Here is a 10876-nt window from a genome sequence, read left to right as displayed (position 1 = left end):
CACTGGCAGGCAAATGTTCAAACGAGGTTCTGTCTCTCAATGTCACAGCAAAGAGAGTTTTGTTCACAGGCCCCTGGCTTAAGAACACAAGAAGTCTGGGATATACGTGGGCCTCTCTCCTTTGGGCGGGGATGCTTGCTGATGGTGTTACTGCCCAGGCTGTGTGGTTTCTGTCAGGTGCCACATCTGAGGGCACCTTGCACACTGAGGCAGTCTTGTGGAAGCAACTGCAGTCTAAACCTGGACTTGCCCTCACACCTTTGCTTTCCCTCTGGTTTGTGTTCCTTTGTAATAACGTGTGCTTTTTCTCTCAGACATCTCTTCCTAGTCCCACCAAAGAAGTCCCCTTGTCACTGGGAGAACTCCTTAGCTGGTTTTCTGAAGTGAGCAAGTCTTGGATCAGTTCGAGAGGAGACCTGGGTGCAGCATCTCCTCATCTGCACTCACCCACAAAGGTAACTCCAGGGCTTCTAAGCTCCTGCTTGGGCTTTTAGCTTCTTCGTTTGCTTCTGATTGCTGAAGTGGTGCCAGAATGCGAGCTGGAGATGAGGTTCTCCAGATGCTGCAGAGAGAGGCTGGGGACATCGGGGGGGGGTGGTGCAGCCAACAGAGTGCTCCCTCTGATCTTAGAGCAAGGACAGTGTTACACTCTTCTTTGTGGGAAAGACCAGTCCACTTTCCGAATGCAAGTGGCCCTTTTGAACCTTCGCACTTCTTGGTGACCGCACAGTGCTGCCTCCTTCACTGGTCTTTGGCCTGCAGCTTCAGTCCCCTTTCCTCCCTGCTAGGAAATGTTCCAGGACCCTGAGTCTGTTGGGCGGGGTGGGGGCAGGCAGGCATCAGAGGAACCAGTTGGGCAGTGGCATCATTGGCTTGATTTGATGGCATCATTTCATGTGTGAATTCTTCTGTCTCATCCCATCCTGTTTTTTTTTCCACTTTGTTTTAGCGTTGCTGGATGTCCATTTCAACTTCCTTCCCAGTTGCCGTGGATCTCGTGCCCCAGTGTGGGGGCAAGTGGGACAGCACTGAGGACCCAGTCAGACCCTTCCCCCTCCCTTTGCAACCACCATGGAGCATTTAGCAGTTGCCGTGGCAAGCAGTTTGGGCTGGGCCAGTGATGCTGGGGCGGGAGGCTGTGTGGTGGCAGCACTGGCCGTCCCCTCCCAGGTGGCCAGTGATCAGCCGCTTGGAGCCCTTGGAGGTGTCCCCTGCTCAGCGCCAGTTAGCTAATCCTCTGTCCTTTGGAGGCTGAATCCTCACAGCAACTCCTTGAAAGCCACTCTATCCCAGGAGGACTGCTGTGGAAAAGTGCAGCATCCCAGACATTTCCAGATGTTGTCGTTGGGATGTTTCAGACAGGGGAGCAGGCACTGAAGGCCCCACTGGAAATGCTGGAGGCCCGGCTGTGTTGCAGCCTGCATGCCAAAGCTCAGGCGTTGCTCTTGAGTCCGGCCTCTCCTCCCTACGTAGGCACCAGACCACATCTTCCTCTGTCTCAGGGGTGCAGGTGCTTCCCTCTCCTTTTGAAGCAATAAGAGACGTGAAGGCAGCAAAAGGCCTGTGTTACCCTTGAGGTGGGACTGTGCTGAGCAGGGACCTTTCAGAGGACCCTTGGGCCAACTTCTGTGGGGTCCTTATGCTCTGTGCACTGGTGTGTCCTTCCTGTCTCCTTCTCCCTCTTCCACCCTGTGTAAGCAAAGATGCCCCTGCAGCAACCTTTCCCCTGCTCCGAACTCCTTCCTGGCATTTTAGGGCCTTTCTCCTCTAGCCCCTTCGTCGTTGTCGTCCTCTTCTTTGCTCCATTTGGATCTAGCCATCCCATTCCTCCCTGGCATTTGTCGTTATCTTATTCTCTCATTATCCAGTTGTTGTTGTTTTGCTTTCGCATGATGTATTAACTCAAGGAAGCCTGTATTCATACTCCGTGTGAACCAGCACAGCCTGCTGTGTGTCCTTCCCGTTCTCTCAGGTGCCCGGAGCTTACGTGGCTTCCTTCTGCCTGTTTCTGCTTAGAAACAGAAGAGGCAGCAGGTAGAGGCTGCCTGAGTTGTTTTCAGACTAAACTGCCTGGAATCATCTCTTGTTTTTTTGGGAGGCAAAACACTAAACCACGACTTGTAAATACCACGAAGTGTTTGTAAAAACGTGCCGTATGGAACCGTGGCCTCTCCGCCAGGAGAGGGCAGTAAAGGAGATTCTATTAAATGGCTGTGTGTGATTTGTTCTAAACAAACCCTTCAGGAGCATCGAATGTGACAAGCAAAGGTGCGCTTCCCCACAGGCGCCTCGTCTCGGTCTTACTGGGTTTCGTGCCCACAGCATCGATTGTGACAGGCAAAGTGGTAGGAAGACAACGTCCCTGTGTCAGCGCCTCACGGTGGGTGTGTTCCCCCGAGTTGCAGAGGGAGCATTTTAAACTAGCATGGGGATTTCTGCTGTGGTTTTAACAGGGCTGGAGAACCTGTGTCCTGGGCGACAGAGAGAGAGAATTATAGGGATAAATGGAGGGGGGAGCGTGAGAGAAAGAGGGGTGGCGCTGGCCCTGCCCTCCCTCTGCATGTGGCCCCTGGATGGTTTCCCATGAAGGAAGGTGGCCCATGGACTGAGAAGGTTCCCCACCCCTGGTTTAAAACTTCCAGTGAGTAATTAACCACAGGATATCTGAATGGACCTGAAGTAAGGACATCTCCTGCAACAATTACTGCATTAGAGGAGTAATTACTAGCATGACTGTACCCCTACGTAGGCTGAGCGGGGTGAGGAGAGGATGCTCTGATAAATTCCATGAGTTACTACTCTTAAGGAAATATCCAAGGCGGGTTAGGTTGAACAGTCAGAAATTTATTAAAGCACATCACAGCTCAGGGAGAGACAGTCGACCCTGTGCCTCTCCAAATAAAAAGAAACAGAATGCATTTATACAGGCTGAAAGTTGGAGAACAAAGAAAAAACACTATGCATGCTCAAGAGCTAATTTAACTCGGTAACAGTCTTATCAGCAGCCTCCTTGTCTTTAGGGATGAGCTTGCTTTGGTGGATAGGAATTTCTTGCTTATAATGAGCAAGTTACAATTACCTTCTCATGGTCACACACACACACACTCTCTCTCTCTCTCCATCCCATCAGGCACCTTGGTTGGTTGCTTGAACCAAACTACTCAAGAGGCCTAGTCAGGCCTACCTTCACAAGCCCCCCTTTGAGCCTTTCAGGCTCGCTATCTATGCTTGTATTGTTATCAGTTGTTCAATCTTTTTATCTCTTATTTTCACCTTTCTCTTTGCATTCTATTGACCATCTGGTGCAGTTCAGCTTTATGTGTAGTTTTAGTAAGGAATTTGATTCAACATTTCATCAAAGCAATGATCACATGGAACAAAACACTACAAACACCAATCATGCTTATTACATTGCACATCTCGCTAGGTGGCTGTTTCTGGTAGATCTAGGTAATGGGGTTTAATCATTTTAGCCTGATTTAGTGGGATTTGGATCATTGGTGTGCCTCTATGGGCATGGACTGGCACATGGCTGCAGATGTAGCAGTCGGATACATTCGAGTCTACTCGAATCTGGTTCGCTACTTTCAGGAGAGAGTCCTCTGCTTTCATGCAGCTGAAGATGTCGAGCAGGATGCAGGTGGGCCACATTGTGAGAATGTGCCTCTGGTGGATGCCGAGACAACTCTTTCTTCACTAACAGGAGCTGGGCTGACTGCCAGGCTTATGCTCCCCTCGCCAGCAAGCGCTTGGCTCGCTACTGGTCCTTTAGAGGTGGCTATTTTGTAATCCAGAGGAGACCAAAGTGCCAAAAGTCTAAGAAGATCTCACACAATAGCAGGAAAAGGGGCAACAAGCCAGTACCACAATGGCAACCAGAGATATTCTTCTCTTTTGGGCCCAAAATGACTCAAAGGGCTGCTGACCTCAGTGTTAGGGCATGTCCAGCGTTGTCTGGTTCTGGGGCCCGTCATCTCCACAGGGCAACACATTCTTGCAGTGGGATGCGGGGATCCAGGTAGGCTGTCTGCAGCTTCACGGCGGTGTGGGTGCTCAACAGCACCTGATGGGATCTTTTCCCCTGAGGCCCAAGGGAAGACTTCTTCGGATGGACTTTGATGTAGATCCAATCTCTAGGCTACAGGTTGTGACACTGTCGTAGGAATGTCTAGAAGCACTTTTTTACCTGTGAATGAAAAGCCTTGACACACACCATTAATGCCTGGCAATCGTTCAACACTGTCTCATCACTTAAATGCAAGTTAGATGTTCTTTAATAGGTGCTGAAGACAGGAGTCTCATGGGTCTTCCCATAAGGATCTCATGGGGAGTTGAGTCCAGACTGTCGGTGCAAAGTGGCATGCACACTCAGCAGGGTCAAAGTTAGAGCATCAGGCCATTTAAGTCCAGTTTCAGCACAGATTTTGGCTAAGTTGTTCTTTAAGACTCCATTCCTTTTTCTTTCTTTTTTCCTACCAGCCCTGCTGGCTGGGGATGGTAGGGGCACTGGAAATGCTGAAGAATTTGCAGAGCTTTGTACACACAACTACTAATACATATTTAAAAGAACATTTCTTCATCTGGAAATCTATTTGTATGTTAAAAGAAAGCGTACACATCTCTTAACTCTCTGTTCAGTCACTCTGGTTTCCAGGGGAGTGACAGGGCGCCGTACTTCAGGGATGGTTATCTGCACCTTTTCCCTCTCTCAGAGGAGAACAGGTAACGGGCCAATTCATTCAGGATTCTATAGAGCAAGTCTCCCTAAGTTAGAAAACTGTCAGAAAGTACACACACTGCTCCCTCCCCCCTTCACCAAGGCCTTTCTCTTTTGGCAGCAAAATCAGTTTTCTCACAGTACAGAAAGAAGCATCCCTTGTCGGTTAGAAGGCACACAGTGTGAAGAGCAATTACAGTGCCTTGTTTTAGCTTCTGTTGGTAGCAAAAAGAGTGGCTCTCACTGTATGTGAATACAGCTATGAGAACAAACTCTAAAATCATGAAAACTGCCAACTTCCTAGTAAATCAGAGTACTTGTGCTATTGCTTACTGTATTGCTGCTGCATATGATTCTGGGCAAATTCACACCTGACTGCTTGCCATTCTTCTGAAACTCAGTCTAATACACTCCCCTTGATTTCTCACAGATTCTATATGCAGTTGTTATTAAACAATTCAAATCATATCATTAAGCTTGCTAGGCTACATACAAAGCAAAACAACAACAACTTAACAGTGGGACAGTGTGCAACACATAGGATTTCCAATCCACTGTTACTTCAGTGTACAAATATATCTCGCCAGTGACTTTCAATAAAAGTTTACCCTTTCGTAGACCCCTTTAAAATCTCATGCTCATCTTGACAGCATCATTCTAGTACATGCAGCATCTTCAACAAACATTCAGTTTAGCTTGCATTTTCTTCTTTGTGAAGTAACACTTACTGGTACACACAGAAGATTGAGCTTGAGCTACAATACATGTTCAGACACATTAGCTAATACCTGACCATACAGATGATCCTCGGCCAACACTCTCTATTCCCAGTCACACACAGTCATTGCATCTTGATTTTTACACGGGAGAAGCTGCTGCTATTGTAGGTTTCAGGTGGCATATAGGGCAATCTATCTAGCAGACCCAAAGGACAGGCATTTGATGGCTAAGAGGAGTAAAAAGCTCACACTCCCACATGGCAGGAACAATAGGCACAAATACAGATATAAAGACATTTTCTCTAAAAGCCAAAGCAAAAACAAAGTTACTGAGTACATTAAACACATTATTCACATTTATGCAACTTGCTTGATCTAAGTCATTGTGGCACCTTCACCCCTTAGGGGAATTACTCAATCGATTCTACCCTTCTTATCTGCTACTACAAGGTGGGGAAGAAGGACCCTGGCTGCTACCAGGCGGCCGTCCGGGGAGCGCCACAAATGGTCAGTGTACTGAGGACAACCAGTTAGTCCCCACTTTTCTTTTTCAACGTTTGGCCCTGATTTTGGAATTGTGCAACATTCAAAAGTTACCATGGGAGACTGGCTTATTGCTGAGAGGAATAAGGCAGTGGCCCTAGAGAGGGCAAAAAGTTCTGCTACTTAAGCAGAAGTACAATTAGGCAAAATATTTTGTTCTATTACAGTGTGGGAAGTACAGACAGCATATCTCTTCAGCATTTCTTTGACAAGACCCATCCACAAAATACACACAATCTATCTTAGTCATTGGTCCAAGTCTGGACGTGGCTTTGCTAGGTGCTCAACCACTTCTAAACAATCATAAGGGACACTTTCAGAAGTATCAGGCAGCAAAGAAGCAGGATTTAGAGCGGAACAACGTTGCACTGTAATATGGCTGCTAGAGAGAAGCAAAATGTCATACCTGAAGAGGGGTGATTGAGAGAGGTGCTGAGTCTTTGCTTTAAGTAGAAGAGCTGCCGCTGAGTGAGGTACACAAAGAGTTAAAGGAGAACTTAACACAATATTGTCAGAGGCTTGGACAAGGAGGGCAGCGGCTGCAGAATCAAGGAAAGTACTGTAATATGTTACTGATCAGTTCTCATCTCTATGCTTTTAGGTAAGCATACTAAGAGCACAATATTTTTTTTTCTCATAACAAGAGAGGGCAGAATAATTAGGAAGTCCAAGTTGTTTTGGAGCAGTGGAAGCAGATTCAGCTTCAGAAGACTAGGAAAGTGGCTCAGGAATATCTGAATATACTCTGTCAAGGAACAAAGATAGTGCAACCACGTTTACAGAAAAGGTCTCTGGTCAATAGAAACAGGTGTTGATGAAGTTGCAAACCTCTCAGCTGTCTTAGAAGTTCTGAGGAGGAGCAGGGGCAGCGGCTGGGAGGTGTGAAGTGTTTCCATCAGCTGGCCAGGCTGGTGGGGACACTTATTTTTCTGCTGCTCAACTTGGCTACAAAAAAGTGGCAACAATGCTAGAATTGAGTGGCTGGGTGACCGGCCAGATGGGCGATTAATAAATTTAATTAATACATTTAATTAATAAATAAATAGAATGTTTTTTTCAAAAACGTCTTTAAACGATCGATATAGTCTACTGTTCTCTCACTTTTGTTTTGTTTACCACTGATGACTTGGCCAATTTGCTTGTTCCTTTAATCTAGTGCGCACATCTTGGGGCAAAATAACTCACATGAGTTGGTTCATGCTAGCCCAATTAGGATTTTAACAAGTGAACACTGTTTGCAATTCTTCTCTAAATTTCTGTGGCTCTTTTCTGATATTTCAAAATGTGACCTGGCCTTTCAGTTTATCTTGGGAGTTCTTAAGACTTCACTCCCCGGGACTTAGGTGCCTTTTTTGACATCTCAACATACCATTCAAAGAATGCATTCCCATTGACCCTGTGTCACATTGGACCCTGAGATTCCGAGGCTCCCTTTAAATGCACAATTCTGTCCAAATCAAAGGTCCCAACCAAGGGAAATTGTTTTGGTCAGGTTCCATTTCTCCAAAACTTGCAAGTCTTAGGTCCTTAATTCCTGTACATGTACATTGAAGGCATCCCTTTTGGGGCTGTGGAATTTCTTTGGAAGAATCTGACCCCAATTCACAAAGAAGCACACAGGAAAACCATCAGGAGGTCTCCACAGGTTGCGAGAAACAAAAGGCACTGCCAAATTCCAAGGTATAGTCAGAGACCCACTCCCACTCAATTGGAGGCACCATCACTCACTCATGGTCTAGGGAGCTCGTAACATGGCAGGGAGGGAAGGAACGGTAGGGTCACTCACTGCAATCTCCATTCATTTGGGAATGATTTACTCAGGAGGTCCATGCCTTGCCTGATGGCTCATACCATGGAGGGAAGGAGGAAAACTCACACAAAGTTCCAAAGACTATAATTTGCCCTGGTCTTTTTTACCTCAATTCATACCAGGCATTTGGTATGATACCAGGCAACTCTCATTCAATTCTTTTCCTCAATTCACACAAGGCAACTCTCATTCACGTGATGCCATATCCCATGGACCTCTGTAACCCCCCTCCCACCCCCAAAAAACTTACCAAGTGCTTAAATTACACTTGGTAAATTTGACTTGGACTCCTGCATTGAGCAGGGGGTTGGACTCGATGGACTTATAGGCCCCTTCCAACCCTACTATTCTATGAATCTACAAAATTACTGACTGTCTCTTTAAAAGCGGTATCTCATCAGCCAAGGCAGAATCGTCCCATGGACAGCCCCACACTGAGTCCCAGATTTAGAGATTTCAAAAGGTCTCTTGCCTTAGTGCATGCTTCTGGGCTGTTCAGTGAATGGTGGTCCAAATTGGTTCGGTTCCCCTCAGTATTTGGGATCCAAGTCACGGCACCAAATTGTTAAGGAAATATTCAAGGCAGGTTAGGTTGAACAGTCAGAAATTTATTAAAGCACATCACAGCTGTGGGAGAGCAACAGTCTTATCAGCACAGCGGCCTTCTTGTCTTTAGGGATGAGCTTACTTTGGTGGATAGGAATTTCTTGCTTATAATGAGCAAGTTACAATTACCTTCTCATGGTCACACACACACACTCTGTCTCAATCCCACCAGGCACCTTGGTTGGGTGATTGAACCAAACTACTCAATAGGCCTAGTCAAGCCTACCTTCACATTATGCATGATGCATCTTCATATCCTATGCGTTGGAGTAAACCTTTTCCCTGTCAGAGTAGTGCCACAGTTGGGGTAGAGCAAATAAAGAAAATGAATTGTGGCCCACATAGAATAGTAGGGTTGGAAGGGGCCTACAAGACCATCGAGCCCAAACCCCTGTTCAATGCAGGAATCCAAGTCAGAGCATCCCCAGCAGATGTCTGTCCAGCCTTGTCTTGAATGCCTCCAGTGTGGGAGAGCCCACCACCTCCCTAGGGAATTGGTTCCATTCTCGTATTGCTCTAACAGTCAGGAAGTTTTTCTTGATGTTCAGCCGGAATCTGGCTTCCTGTCACTTGAGCCCATGATTCCGTGTTCTGCACTCTGGGATGATCGAGAAGAGATCCTGGCCTTCCTCTGTGGGACAACCTTTCAAGTCCTTGAAGAGCGCTATCCTCTCTCCCCTCAGTCTTCTCTTCTCAAGGCTAAACATGCCCAGTTCTTTCAGTCTCTCTTCATAGGGCTTTGTTTCCAGTCCCCTGATCATCTTTGTTGCCCTCCTCTGAACCCTCTCCAGTTTGTCTGCATCCTTCTTAAAGTGCGGTGCCCAGAACTGGACACAGTACTCCAGATGAGGCCTAACCAGTGCTGAGTAGAGGGGAACTAGTACTTCCCGGGATTTGGAAGCTATGCGTCTATGAATGCAGCCCAAAAGAGCATTTGCCTTTTTTGCAGCCACATCACATGGTTGGTTCATATTCAGCATGTGATCTACAACAATTCCAAGATCCTTCTCGCTTGTAGTGTTGTTGAGCCAAGTATCCCCCATCTTGTAATTGTGCATGGGGTTTCTTCTTCCTAGGTGCAGAACTTGGCATTCATCCCCATGAACTGTCATTCTGTTGTTTTCAGCCCAGCGCTCCAGTCTATCGAGGTCACTTTGAACGTTGTTTCTGTCTTCCAAGGTATTAGCTATCCCGCCCAATATTGCGTCATCTGCAAATCTGATCAGCATTCCCTGCACCTCCTCCTCCAAGTCATTAATACAAATGTTGAAGAGCACTGGGCCCAGGACTGAGCCTTGCGGTACCCTGCACGTTCCCTCTCCCCAGTTTCATGGCCAAGGCCCATTTGCCAGAGGCCCCGACTGTGTCTGTAGCACACAAGCCTGAAGCAATGCAACTGCCATTTTCCCAGCGCCTCTAGTTAACCATGTCCTGGAGAGCTGGGACCCATCCTCTGGTATCAGGACAAGCACATGAATATGTATCAAGCATCCCTGCATTAAAAATGCTGAAATCCTGCAATTCCCGCCTTGCAAAACACACACACACACTCACACACACACACATACCTCTAATTCAGAAGGGGAATTATTTCCAGCTGGTAGCAGCTGTTTGGATTCAGTGACATTCTGAGAACCCGGGATGGTTTTGGGTTACTTGTAAGAATTCTGTGAACTTTTCTGTAGTTGCAACTCCTGGAATCAGCAGGCCTGCCTGAGCCCTGTTCCCCATTGTGTCTCTCCTTGCTTTGGTCTCCGTCCCTGTGCGTATCCAGCCTCTCTTGAGCTGGGACCTAGGCAGGGGGCAGCAGCCCAAGCGCCTGCTGATTGCACAGCTCATTTCCCCAGAGAAGGCCACCTTTGTCCTTCCCTCAGGCAAATGAACTGATGCCGCTGCTGTGACGCTCCACCTAGCCTATTCGACGGACAGAGGAATCCGTTGGGATGCCCTCAGTACAGCTGGCAGCCCCTGGGCACAGGCTGGCGTCCAGTCTGGGACTTGGGCCTCCTGGAAGTTTGCCTACACCTCAGGGTGGGTGGTGTGCTCAAGGCTTGCACGAACATTTCCGTTAGAGAAGGCCCATCAGCCTGCCATCACTGTTCTTCAACGGGTGGGTTCTGGCGCCACACTCACTTTTAAGAGGCGAGGAATGGTGGGAGGAAAGGGGACATCGGCCTTCAGCTCTTAGAAGGGGGCCCCGTGTACCAGGCGAGTCCCAAGTCTGCAGCGACGCAGGCCCTGTTGTTACCTTGCCGGAGAACACCGAATTCCAAGGGCCAAAGAGCAAGTGACCTCTGCCCCCAGCTCCAGTTCACTTGCAGCACCCTCTGCTTTATTTAGCAACTCCTGAGCCCAGGGCGCACATCTCCTAGCCAACATTAAAAGGTGCAATGCATTTTGTCACCTCAGTGTTCCATTTTCTGCTTTCTTCACAAGAAGGAAGAAATTCAGCCATTTTGGGAAAGGAGTTTCGTTTCAGTT

The 10876-nt window shown here is 47.5% G+C and overlaps 1 protein-coding gene across 17 annotated transcripts in view; it reads left to right on the top strand.

Moving 5' to 3' along the window:
- The window catches only part of PLEC (plectin), a 121034-nt gene extending 112936 nt beyond the window's left edge, over positions 1-8098 (top strand). For 14 of the 17 annotated variants that reach the window (XM_084848468.1, XM_084848464.1, XM_084848466.1 and 11 more), the window contains 2 exons: positions 315-455; positions 950-8096. The gene's annotated coding sequence lies outside the window, so the exon portion shown is untranslated. Of the gene's footprint in view, positions 1-314; positions 456-949 lie in introns of all 17 variants that reach the window. The other 3 variants (XM_084848478.1, XM_084848462.1, XM_084848461.1) reach the window with 2 other exon arrangements.
- Positions 8099-10876: the final 2778 nt, after the last annotated feature.

Source organism: Heloderma suspectum, chromosome 4 (assembly GCF_057233095.1).
Source record: "Heloderma suspectum isolate Gila_16-S chromosome 4, 16-S_ref, whole genome shotgun sequence".
Classification (NCBI taxonomy): domain Eukaryota; kingdom Metazoa; phylum Chordata; class Lepidosauria; order Squamata; family Helodermatidae; genus Heloderma; species Heloderma suspectum.
Note: the sequence above shows the minus strand (reverse complement) of the source record. Positions and strands in the feature narration are given on the sequence as shown.